The following is a 14,035-nucleotide window of genomic DNA, read 5'->3' as shown; positions in this document are numbered from 1 at the left end:
TTGTTGCTGTTGAGTCATCTTTGACTCTTTGTTACCCCATTTAGAGTTTTCTCAGCAAAGATAGTGGAGTGGTTTGCTATTTTCTCCTCCAGTTCATTTTACAGGTGCCTCAACTGAGGCAAATGGGGTTAGCTGACTTGTTCAAGGTCACGCAGCTAGTAAGTGTCTGAGGCCAGATTTTAACTGGCTCCAGACCCAGAGCTCTACCCATTGTGCTACCAATGATCTCTGATCATAGCTCACATTTATGTAGTGCCCTAAAATTTGCAGAGGACATATTGGTCCACCCACTCACTCCCATTATTAGTGCCTTCCCTCTGGAATTATTTTCCACTTATTTGATTCCTTTATGTCCAGTTATTTTTAGGTTTTTTTCCCCTTTTAGAATGTGAGTCCCTGGAGGCCATGGACCATATATTAGTTTTTCTGTATAACCCAGCACTTAACAAAGGGCCTATAGTAAATTACTTAATAAATGGTTGTGGATAGACTAACTTGACATTTATTTTCTCATTTGATAAATGAATAATTCTGCTAGCTTGAAGCAATTATTAACCTCTGGAACTTGGAGTCAGTAAAAGATGAGTTCAAATCTTGTCTCAGACCCTTAATTGCTGTGCGACCCTTGACAAGTCACTCAGCTTGTTTCAGGCTCAATATCCTCATCTGTAAAATGGTAATAATAATAATAATAGCACCCACCTCCTAGGGTTATTTGTCATGAAAATCTAATGAGTTAACATAAATTAAGTACTTTTACAAATCTTAAAATGCTATATAAATTCTAGCTCTTATTATTATTTAAGTTGCTATCCTCATTTTACAGATGAAAAAATTGAGGCTTAGTGGAGGTAAATGACTTGCTCATGATTACAGTGTGAATAAGTGTCTGAGGCACGAATAGAACCCAGGTCTTCTAGATTCCTAGTTCAACATTCTATCAATTATGCCACAAGGCAGAGGACGTAGGTTCAAATGCTGATTGGGCAAGTCATTTAGCCACTCTGGATTTGTTTCCTCATCTATAAAAATGATGTGTTAGACTAACTCAAAATGTCTTTTCTATAACTCTGGGATGTATGTATCTCCTGGTTCCCAAGCTGCTTCCCAGGGAGTCTTGCCATAGAGATGACCAACTCTGGGTATGGCAGATTGACTCTGTCTCAGGGTTCATCAGCTTGTCAACACCTTTTTGAACTTGGATTAGGAGTCTTGTGAGAAAAAAAGAACTGGCAGAAGCCATGCTTCTTGTGTGTGGCACATTGAGGGAAATAAAATGGACAGGATCTAAGTTCTGGATGTCTGCTGCACCCCTGACCTCTTCCTCAGAAATACTGTCCCAAGACAATGGCCATCAGAAACGATGAGACCTCACAGGAGACAAGATGGGACCTTGGCCCCACCTTGTTGCCTGCTCAGTGAAGGGAGGAAAGAGACAGAATCCTTGACTTTCAGCCCAAAGCATCCAAATCCTCTTTTATGCCTTTTCCTTCTCAATTGGGTCCCGCTCATGACATCATCATGTGATGTCCCAATTTGTACTTATAAATGAAACTCTGGTGGCTCCCTACACCCTTGCAGGAGGCTTAAGCTTGGTGTGGATAGAAATTTGGGAAGGGTTATTTGATTTAGAGAGGCAATGCTGTATAGAGGAGAACCAACCTCAGAGCCAGGAAGATCTGAGTTCTAGTCATGACTTTGACCCATGCTAGCTGGGTGACCCTGGGCAAGCCAATTAACCTTTCCATGCTTAGAAGTGGACCAAGTCTGGACTGCTGCCTATTTGGATTTGGCCCTCCAGCCGGAGTGTGCTGACCCTTCACCTAGGCAGTGCTTTAAGACTATAAGTTGCAAAAAAGGTGCCAACCTGTTTGGAGAGAGGGACTTTCCTCACTGGGGAGTTCCTTATGCCACTCCTAGCTTCTATCTCTGTTGGTCTCTTTTAAAGAGATGGGAGACATTAATCCTACTCTAGCTCAAACTGAGGCAAAATGGAAGTCTAGACAGAGACCTGAACCCACTTTGCTTTTCCACAAATAAGGGAGACATACTATAATCTTAGTTCTAGGTAGAGCAAGTTTCCCATGAATAGAAAAATGTATTTATACACTTCTTGGTGTCACCTAGATAAACCCTCAAGGCAAATAAAAGCTCAGGCAGGACAAGCCTCACAAGGAAAGCATTCTGGGTCAGCCTTTCCCTTACCAGCCCCACATGAAATGTCAATGGCTCTGTTTTAGTGAATAATTTTATCATCAACTTGGAACAAATTATCAAATTTGCATATGACCCAAATCTGGGAGGGAAAGTTCATACATCGGAAGAGAGAATCAGGATCAGAAAAGAGAACAGCCAAGACAATGGGATGAAACTAAGAAAGGGAAATTTAATGTAGAGTTCTTTGCTTGAGTTCAAAAAAAGCTGATGGGAGAATCAAAGGGGTTATTTCAGTTGAGTCCCATCCTCATCTCTAAATCCCTTGATCCTCTCCATTGCTAACACTAGCTGGAGCTCCTTTCTGCCCATAATAACATTCTCCATAGGACATCTATTCATATAAATCCCCGGCAACGATCAATCCCAAACTGAGGGATCTGCTGGCTGAGAACACCTCCCACCAGTCCTGTCTTCACTTGCCACTCTCTGCCAGGCATCTCTTCCTCCCCACCTCTTCCGCCTTTGTTTTGTTCCTTTAAACCCTGTCCTGACTGGAGCCTGGCTTTGATCTCCCCAGAGTCCAAACTTCAACACAGCTGCTCAGGCAAGAAGAGTCCACCAAGCCATCCATCTCCCTTTGTAATCTCTGCAAGGCAAGGGGAGAATCCTCAAAGGAAGATTCTCCGTCTTCTCCCTTCAGTGTGCTTTCTAAAGACTCCCATTCTCTGGGTCTCTGCTTTTCGGGCACCAACCCCACAGCTACTTTTTGCCTTTTCTATGGCAAGGCAGCCAAAGGAAAAGGAGGGGAAGAGGTAGATCTCAGCACTGGGTGTCTTGTCTAAACATCCTATTTCCTTAAATAGAATTGTAAGCTTTTCACAGGCAGAAACAGTCTCCTATTTCTTTTATATTCCCCATTGTGGTTATGTATGCAGTAGGCGCCAAATAAACCCGCACTCCCATTTCTATGCTCTGTGCAAGTTCTCCCAGATAATGGCCACAGTCTTGAGACTTTTCCATCTCTCTGCCTCTCATCAAAGTTTATCTGGCCTGCGTCCCATGAAGAGTCCTTTCTGGTTTGGCTCCAACTTATCTTTTCAGACTGATCTCACATGACTGCACCTCATAAACTTTACATTCCGGACAAACTGTCCTATTTGTTGTTCCTCATATGAAATGTCTCATCTCTCATTTCTCTGCTTTTACCATGCCTTTCCATATGCTCTTTCCTCTTTTCTATGTCTCCAGATCTCAGAATCTCAACTCAAGGGCTTGCCATCTCCTTCATGAAGCACTCCTTGATTCCCCTAGTCATTAGTGTCACCTTTCAAAAATTATTTTTTTTTGGTTGGTATATATTTTATATTGATTTATTTATATGTATGTTGTCTGTCCCAACACATTTTCCCATCATCCAATAAAAGGTAAAATCTTGGAGGGCTGGGATATTTTTTTTAAATGACTATCTTTGTTTCCTCAGCAATTAGACTTGTTGAATGAATGAGTGATCAATCAGTCCTACTCTCTTTTAAGTATTTTATTTTGCATCTACTAGCCTGACTAGTTTCAGTCTGATGAAACAAGATTCCCCTCCCAGGATGAACTCATCCCTTCTCAACTACTCAAGCTTTCATTACCACCAGCTCCTTCCATCTCTGAGTGGAGGGCTGAAGGAGCACCAAACTCTTCCCAGTGCTTTCCTTCATAGAGGGCAGAAATTGGCCACCCCATCCAGGACATATTTTAGGGCCTGCTCATACCATTTAAGACTGCAGAAGCAGAGCTTGACCTAAGCACAGGGCCCCCTTACCTGGAAATGGAGACTGCTGAAATGAGTAAACAGACCAAGGAAAATACTAACCAGCATGAGGAAATGCCTCGGACTATGAGATTTTGGTGGGGTGGCCAAAACTAGACCCTGCTGCAATGGACTCTGGTTCTACGACCACTTTGATTTCTATCTATGGCCTCCCTGGTGCCCAGGATGCCCCTATACTAGGTTCTACCTAAGACCTTCCTATAATGCTTCTAGACTTTGGGCCTGCCCCCCTCAAATCCATGCTGTTCTTCCTTGAGGCTTTGGGGTTACTTTGGGCTGGTTCTTGCCCAGGGCTCTTCTCCTACCAGTGGGCTCAGGGCTATCCACCCAGTTGGGTTCTGCGAGGCTCTGAGCTGTACTGGCCCTCTCCAGTTGTCTCAGTTTTACCTCGTCTGATGTTCTCCACCCATGTTGGCTCATCTACCCTTAGGATTCCTGCAGGATTTGAGTGGTCCTCCTGTTTATCTGTAGGCTGGGTAGAGGTGACTCTCCTCTTTTCTATATTAACTGGAGTATTTTAAAACTTTCCCTGGAAACTGGAGATCTGAGTTCCTATAGGTCTTAGTACACCATCATCCACCCACAATCCAAATTAAAGCTTTTCAACAGCCTTAAATCTGTGATTCTTAACACCCTCCATCCTCTTTCATAATACTCTGCCACTCTTACTGTAGAGTGGAAGTTGGATGCGCAGGAATAAAAGCCATTTTTAATTTTCCTTTGCTTTAACAGTGACCCATGGCTAAAATTTTCAGCACCAAGGGGCCAAAAAACTAGTGACATGCTTCTCCAGAATTCCCTAGGTTGGCTCTTGGCAAAAAGATTGTCTAATCTTACAAAGCCTCTCCTCCACTGTAGAATCTGTCAGAGTTTGCATTCTTCATTGAAATAGCCTTTGAGAATCAAGGGTCATAGCCATGCTGCCATGAAGCCTCAGAAGAAGGCTTTCCCAATAAGGAATCTAGAAGTAACCCTGCTGATAAAGGAAATGAGCTTAGTCTGGAAGCCTAACACCATCTTAGTGTATCTTTTTTTTTTTTTAACCCTTAAACTTCTATGTATTGGCTCAAAGGTGGAAGAGTGGTAAAGGTGGGCAATGGGGGTTAAGTGACTTGCCCAGGGTCACACAGCTGGGAAGTGTCTGAGGACGGATTTGAACCTAGGACCTCCCGTCTCTAGGCCTGACTCTCAATCCACTGAGTTACCCAGCTACCCCTAGTGTGTGTATCTTTCCTAGCTTGTAGTGCTCATAGCAACTTCTCCCTCTAACTGCTCAGAACCTGAACCTTTCTATAATCTGTTCTAGAATATTACTGGAATTCAACACCAAACTCACTAATCTGCCATGTGAAGTATCTCTTCAGCCTCCAGTCTCAGGAGCATCATCCTGTCTACAAATCACCTGGCTAAGCCATTATTGAAATCAGCCCCTGCCTCCCTTTCCCTGCCTCTGGAGGGAAGCATCACGAGCAGCCTTGGTAAATAGCACAGGGACTGAGGCTATAAAGAAACCACCCAGGTTCCCTAGGAGGCAATGTTCTACAGTCACCAGCCTCCTTGCAAATCATATTATAAATACATATTACCAAATTCCCAGCTACATCAGTAATAACCACCAACAATAGCGCATTAGGCTGGTTGTATGTTCCCTGTGGGCATTTTTACTTCAGTGTTCAGCCCTGATAGATTGCTTTTCTGGGGCTCACTGAGGAACATATTTGGAGCATTTTTCTGCTTTTTGCTGAAAATCATTATAGAATAATTGCAGAATAATTGCAGGAGATGCTGGTGTGCTATGAAGATCTTTTAGCTCCATCTATCACCTTGATGGTGGGCTGTCTAATATGGTGCCTCTATTTGTCTATAGTCTATTACTCTGATATTTTACATCATGTCTTTTAAAAAAAAAAAGATTTTCAGTCCCCTCCAAAAAATGAATTTGATCTGAGGACATAGCAGGATTCTTTCCCTTTTTACCAAACCTTCTGCATTTCCTGCTCTACTAATTTGGCTCCTTGATTCATGTTTATCAATAAGGTTTTCTACCACAAAATGGAAACTATTTGGAAGAAACTCAGCTACTGTTTCTTGAGGCATTTTTTAAAAATGGGTTGAGAGAAAACTGGGTTTTTCCACTCTTTATTTGCAATACATGCTGAAGGTATCAGAATTGGCTAACGAATTGGGTGAGGAACCTTATGGTATCCAGTGAAAAGACATGAGTGAGTTGGATTTTTGGAGGCTTTTCATGCTGTTTGGTCTTGCTACCTTATATAATTAAATTCACCAAGGCCAGAAAGTTTAGTAGTCAGGGGCGACCTACTAATAGCTAGCTGCCTTTCAGTCTCAGGAGAGCTATTCTGCTTGACTGTTAACATAATGAAATTATTTCCCAAGGCTATGTACCCTCAGTGACAGCAAGCTATCCCCCCCAAATTTTTTCATGACTCTAGAATATGAGGAGGTAATGTTAATGGCTAGAACCTCTGGACTCTACCTAATGACTGAACAAAAAAGTACTGGACATTCTTTCTTGCCTGTGGGCAATACCAGAAGCATAGAGCTTTCCTGAAATGTATATAGGGTTTTCTCTTGTTCTTTTAACATTTTTAATTTAATTATTATTATTTTTAAAAATCCCTTACCTTCCATCTTAGAATCAATACCAAGTACTGATTCCAAGGCATAAAAAAGGGGTCTTAAGTGACTTGCCTAGGATCACACAGTTAGGCCATATTTGCCCTCCCTTCTCCAAGTAGGGCTCTTAATTTACTGAGCCACTAGCTGCCCCCCTGGGCCTCTTCTTCTAAAAGTGTATAATCCAGGGCAATTATCTTAGTTGACTATAAGATGGTTAACCTTGAGTCTTTAGAATCCTTAGCAGACTCTTGTTGTTAAATCCCAGCCTGTGCCCATTAAAAATGGAGAAGATCCCCTAGCTAGCCAAAGACAAAAAGAGCAAATGTATATTAGCATCATCACTGACAGCCAAGAGAGGAAACATGGTATGGTGGAGAGAAAGCTGGTTTCCAAGCCAGGGAGTCCTAGGTTCAAATTCTTCCTCTGATACATAATAGCTGGGCAAGTCACTTAAGTTCTCAGTGCTCTAGGCAATTCTCTAGGACCATAAGTTTCAAATAAGGTGTTGATTTACACTGGTAGGGGAGCTACCTTCCACACCTAGGAGTTCCCTATGCCAATGAAATTATAGATCCACCATGTTCCATTCCCTGGCTCTACTGACAGCTGAAATGCTTGTAATATACATGAACACAGTTATATTCCAACTCTGGCCCTTCGCCTTCTACCATATTCAGAGTATATCTGTAGCCATATTACTTTTATTTTTTTTTAACCACTTGTGTGCATCCTCAGGCCCAAGATGACCTAATTCTCTGCCCCCCTCCCTTCCCTAGTAATACTTTATTTTATTATTTCCCCACTTAAATGTAAAAACAATTTTTTAACATTTATTTTCTTACAGTTTCCAATCTGAATTCTCTCCCTTCTCTCTCTTCCTTCCTGTTCCCTGAGTAATCTGATATAGGTCATACATGGGCTCTCATGCAATACATATTTCTATATTCATCATGTTGTGAAGGATAACACATCACACATACAAGAAAAAATCATGAAAGAAATAAAGTGAAAAATGTATGTTTTGATCTGCACCCAAACTTTATCAGTTCCTTCTATTGTAGAGGGTAGTCTTTTTTCATCTCAAGACTATGGGGTTGTCATGAGTGTTTGCTTGCTGATCATAGTTACATCATTCATGGATTATCACAGGATGACCTATATTCAATAAAAAGTATGAGAGAGTAAGCTATACTTACCCCAGCATCAGGCACTCCCACCTCATGATTTCTGGCACCTCTATTTTGCTTGATCTGACTGACCTCTGTATGGGATACCTGCCTGTCTGGTTGTTATTTTCTTCTCTTTTCTACCTTCTGCTTTGTTTCCTGGTGTCCAGACCACTGACTTGCTCTTGATAATTGATATCTTGGACTTTCTTCTGCTTTGATCACTCTGGGTTTTCAAATCCTTGGCTGTCTAAATGTTTGTTTCTTTTGGATCATAGACTCAGCTCTAGAACTGAAAAAAGACCTTAGATTTCATCTAATCCAGCCCCCATCTCCTATTTTGTGGTTAACTACCAGATAGAGTTGCTGTCCACTCACTGGAAGTCCCATGCTCATTTAGTAATTTGTACTTATCCTTGGGACAGTAATGAAAGTAAATGTTATCTTCTCTATAGTTTCCAGAGTCAATATTTCTATCTTTTTCTAATACTTTTCTCTGTGGGAGTTGTTGAACCATTGTCAGGGAGTGTGTGGACTCATCCAGCTACCATTTTGAACATCCCTGAGTCCTTATTTCCCTTTTGAAATACTGTATCTCACTGAGCACTAGTCCTGTGACATTAGCATTATGGTGTCAGCTTTATCCAGAATCAGGTAAATGTTTTTGGACCCTGAAACAGGATTTTCTCAATTCTGAGTCAATAAGCATTTTGTAATAATCAGATAACAAGACATAACAAATATTTAAAACATCCACAAAGCAGCTCTGAGCCCCTTGCTTTCCTAAACCTTGAAAGCCCCCTAAATATAGAATTAATCTAGTCCTGATAATCCTTTTTTATTTTTTAGAAAAATTTTTTCCATGGTTACATGATTCATGTTCTTACTCTCTCCCCCCAAATCCCTCCCCCCATAGCCAAGATGCATTTCCACTGGTTTCTTCATGTGTCATTGATCAAGACCTATTTCCATATTACTGTAGTTGTACTAGGGTGGTTGTTTAGAGTCTACATCCTATTGTGAGGAAGATTAGTTAGTGATTAATTAAGTAATTAAGGGGGACCTAGCAGGAAAGGCTGGAGCTGGAGCATTCCAAGATGGAATGAAGGAGCAGGAAGTGCCTTGTGCCCCGAGAGAGACTCCATTAGTGGTTGGCACAAACTGAGGCTAGCCCTGGGAGACCTCAGACCTGCATCCTGATTTCCCAGGGATCCTGTGTGGTGGTGGCATTTAGCAAGGGGACAAAAACTACAGAGCTGCACCCAAGTGGAGGAGAAGTTTGGGATCTGGTGGACAGCATCTCAAGCATGCTCTCTCTACTTGGATACCTTGGACCACCTTGGCTTTTGGCATCCTGAGATCATCTGTGGATTACCGTGAGAACCCCAAAGCCACCCACAGCCCTTCAGCTGTGCTGGTCAAACCTGGCTGGAACCAGGTTTGAAGCAGCATCCCAGAGACTCCATTATTGCTTCTTTGAACCCTGCCTGGCCTAGGTCAATTAGGGTTAGTGTAGACAAGTCCTCCCCCTTGCCCCTGTGTTTTGCCCTTTAGGGTATTAAGTGTAGAATCCCTTATCCCACCTTTATTTTAGTTGAACATAATTAAACTTGTTAAAACCTTTACCTTGCCTGCTGGTTTTAAAGACTCTGGCCTAGTGGTGATAGTTGGTTAACAGCCATTCTTGTCAGTTATTGTTGAGAGCTGTTGGAGAAATAGGATCAAATTTAGGGCCTGTTATCTGGATTCCCTACGTGACCAATCCAGGCTGAGGCAGTCTTTGTGTTTGGTTCTGGTCACCTGAGCCCTGAAAAGCTCTGGTACCAGCAGGTAGGTTAATCCAAAAACAACTTGATCCCTCCAAGAGGCTATTAGGAGTTATTTAGAGAAACAGAGTCTGTAACAGATATTTTATCTGGATCCCATTACAAAATCATCGGCAAGTAAAATAGTGTGTATGACTTTTCTGCACTGCATGTCAAGATGCAGACAGAATGGGCCATCTAAGATAAAAATCTGAGGCTCCTCTTTTGACTCAATTTTAGATCCCCACCTTTCTTAAAATTCTTATTGGAAAGCTTTGAATTAGCAGACCAGCATCTACTGAGTTAATGATTCCTCTCCTTGATAATTAAGAAGCCTGAATCCTAATAAACATTACTTAGATAAGATTGCATACTTAGATTAGACTGGAGCCTTTAGTTTGGATTTTATTTGACCAGGTGCAAACCTTAAATCAGGACTCAATTAGTGAGCATCTCCATAAAATATTTCCACTCCCAGAATTATCCCCTACTAAATTGATGGTTGGAATTTGGCCATTGTCTTTGTACCTTTACTCTTTAGACTTCAATGGGTTATGTATGATTTGTTACCCCTTCACAACTGTGACTCTTTTTTTGTGTTCTTTGTTTGAAATCAGTATATAATAAACTCCAAAACCCACAGAATTCAGGACAGCATGGGCTAACCACTAGTCTGGTTGTTCTCATTTTCTTTTTCCTGTCTTAGCAATCTGACAATGTAAAACGCCACTCAGAACCCTACTTACCATATAGAGGCCGGTCCCCTATAACTTAGGAGCAGCTTGGCTGTGAACTCTGGTCTCCCTAACTTGGTCCTGTCTCTCCTTCAACCCAGTGTGTGTATCCACAACCATTAGGTTATACTTTAACATCCCTGGCGTCCATCTTTTTCACAATCCTAAATCATGTCCGCATCAACCCATGTGTTCAAGCAGTTGTTTTTCTTTTTTATTTCCACTCCTGTAGTTCTCCCTCTGAATGTGGGTAGCATTCTTTTCCATAAATCCCTTAGAATTGTCCTGGTTCATTGCATTGCTGCTAGTACAGAAGTCCATTACTTTCTATTGTACCACAGTGTATCAGTCTTTGTGTACAATGTTCTCCTGGTTCTGCTCTTTTCAATCTGCATCAATTCCTGCATCATTCCAGTTCACATGGATTTCCTTGAGTTTATTATTCCTTTGAGAACAACACTATTCCATCACCAGCATATACCACAATTTGTTCAGCCATTCCCCAATTGAAGGGCATACCCTTGTTTTCCAGTTTTTTTGCCACCACAAAGAGAACGTGAAAGCCATGCTATTAAGATGGCTTATTTTCCTGTTGAAATTTTACCTTTTCCCCTCCCATTCCTCATTGTGGGTCCTTCCCTCTTCTGAAACTCTCCTGACCTTTCCAGATGGAAATGATTGCTTTCATCTAAGGTTTCTTGTTTAATCTGATATATAACATCTCTTTATACTTATTATCTAATTTATATGATTGTTATTTTACAGACAGGGCAGCATGGCTGGATCAAAAGGCAGATAGACTTTTAAAGCCCTTTGGGCATGGTGCCAAATTGCCATCCAGAATGGTTGAATCAATTCACAACTCCACCAGCAATGCATTAATGTCCCAATTTTGCCACATCCCCTCCAACATTCATTACTCTCCCCTGCTATCACTTTAGCCAATCTGCTAGGTGTGAAGTGGTACCTCAGAATTGTTTTGATTTGCATTTCTCTAATTATTAGAGATTTATAACACTTTCTCATGTACTTATTGATAATTTTTATTTCTTTATCTGAAAATCACCTATTCATGTCCCTTGCCCATTTATCAATTGGGGAATGGCTTGATTTTTTCATACAATTGATTTAGTTCCTTGTATATTTGAGTAGTTAGACCTCTGTCAGAGTTTTTTATTATAAAGATTTTTCCCAGTTTGTTGTTTCCCTTCTGATTTTGGTTACATTGTTTTTGTTTGTACAAAACCTTTTTAATTTAATATAATCAAAATTATTTATTTTACATTTTGTAATTTTTTCTAACTCTTGCTTGGTTTTAAAATCTTTCCTTTCCTAGAGATCTGACAAGTATACTATTCTGTGTTCATTTAATTACAGTTTCCTTCTTTATATTCAAGTCATTCACCCATTCTGAATTTATCTTGGCGTAGGGTGTGAGATATTGATCTAAACCTAATATCTCCCATATTATTTTCCAATTTTCCCAGAATTTTTGTCGAATAGTGGATTTTTGTCCCAAAAGTTGGGCTCTTTGGGTTTATCATACACTGTCTTGCTGACATCACTTACCCCAAGTCCATTCCACTTCTGTCTCTTAGCCAGTACTATATTGTTTTGATGACTGCTGCTTTATAGTATAGTTTAATATTTGGTACTGCTAATCCACCTTCCTTCACCTTTTTTTTCATTATTTCCCTTGATATTCTTGATCTTCTGTTCTTCCAAATGAACTTTGTTATACTTTTTCTAATTCAGCAAAAAGTGTTTTGTTTTTAATCAGTTCCCCTAATCCCCTCACTTATTGTACTTCCCTTTCTCCCATCTCCCTTCTTATTCCCCTCTTATTCTTCTTTAGGGTCTTTTTAAGCTACCTCCCCTACCCTCCCACCCTCTCCCTTCCTAGTGTTGATTCTCTCCCCACCAGTCCTTTTGTTACCCTTCTTCTTCTCTATGGGTCACAAATCAATTCTCTGCCCCAATGGAGCTGATTGTTCTTCCCTCTTTAAGTTAATTTCAATGCACTTCAGTATTCAGTATTTCCTCTCTCCAACCTCTTTACCTTTACAGTATATTGATCTTTTCCCTTGTTAGCCTCACATGCTTCTTTATGTAATATAAATTTACTCCATTTTTTCTGTTTTCCCATTTTTCTTAATATTATCTCCCTTCCCCCCTCTAGTTTTATATATATATATATCTTGACATTTCATCTTTTACAGTTTGTCACTATTCTCTCTAAGCAAACTTTTTCTAGCTACTCTGTTGATAATAACAATTTTTAATATTTATCAATATCTCCAATATCTTCTTTTCTTCTAGGGATACAGATCTATTGAACTTATTGGGTCCCTTAAAGAAAAATTGTTTTTCCCCCTTTCCCCCCCTGTCTTACTTACCTTATGGTGATATTCTTGAGTTCTGTGTTTGGGCAGCAAATTTTCTGTTTGTCTGTTTTTTCTTCATGAATGCTTGGAAGTCTCCAATTTTATTGAATGACCATAGTTTCCCCTGCAAAAATATGGTCAATTTTTCTGGATAGTTGAGTCTTGGTTGTAGATCCTGTTCTCTTGCTTTCCAGAATATTATATTCCATGCCTTCTGGTCCTTCAATGTAGATGCAGCCAGATCCTGTGTTATCCTAAGTGTGGTTCCCTGGTATTTGAATGACTTTTTCTTAGCAGCTTGTACTATTTTTTCCTTGGTCTGGTAATTTTTGAATTTGGCTATAATATTCCTGGAAGTTGTCAGTTGTGGATTAAATGTAGGAGGTGATCTGTGGATTCTTTCAATTTCCACTTTTCCCTCTTGTTTGAGAATGTCAGGGCAGTTTTCTTGGATAATTTCCTGTAGGATGATGTCCAAACTATTTCTTTTGTCATGATGTTCTGGTAGACCAATAATTCTTAAATTGTCTCTTTGAGATCTGTTCTCCAGATCTTTGGTTGTATCAATGAGGTGTTTTATATTCTCTTCAAATTTTTCATTTTTTAAATTTTGTTTTATATATTCTTGCTGCCTTGTGAAGTCATTTGCTTCTAATTGTTGAGTTCTATTTTTTAAAGACTGAATTTCATCCCTGGCTATTTGGTCATCCTTCTCCTTCTGGTCTGATTTTCTTTGTAGATCATCTTTTGCCTTTTTTGTTTTGTTTTCGAGCTGGTCAATTTTAGCTTTTAAGACTTTATTTTCTTGTTTTAGTCATGTATTTCCTTTTTCAAATTGTCTTCAGCCTCTCTTGATTGCTTTCTGAGTTCCTAAAGTTCTTGAGTTAATTGAATTTTGAGATCTTCCAAAGTCTCTGTCCAATTCACTAGGGCTTCCTCCTCTTCTTCTATTTCATTTGCTCTCTTTTTGCTTCCTGGAAAGAAGCTGTCAATTATAATTTCTTTTCTCTTTTCCTGTTGTTTACTCATATTTTTTCCCTTCTCTGTTCTGCCTCTTTAATCAGATGGATTTAATGAACTTTGATGAAAGATCTTCCCCAGCTGGCAATGGAGGTTTGTAGTTATGTGCTCTGCAGTCTATAGGGAAGGGGTGTTGGAGTTTCCCTGCCCTCTGAAGACTTCTTGTCAGTCCAATTGATGGGATTAAGCCTGGACTGGATTAGTCTGTATTGCTTAATGTGTCCTGAGGCTAAAACAGAGAGAGAGAGAGAGAGAGAGAGAGAGAGAGAGAGAGAGAGAGAGAGAGAGAGAGAGAGGAAGAGAGAGAGAA

The sequence above is a fragment of the Gracilinanus agilis genome, chromosome 3, assembly GCF_016433145.1.
Source record: "Gracilinanus agilis isolate LMUSP501 chromosome 3, AgileGrace, whole genome shotgun sequence".
Taxonomy (NCBI): domain Eukaryota; kingdom Metazoa; phylum Chordata; class Mammalia; order Didelphimorphia; family Didelphidae; genus Gracilinanus; species Gracilinanus agilis.
This window is presented reverse-complemented; position numbering follows the sequence as displayed.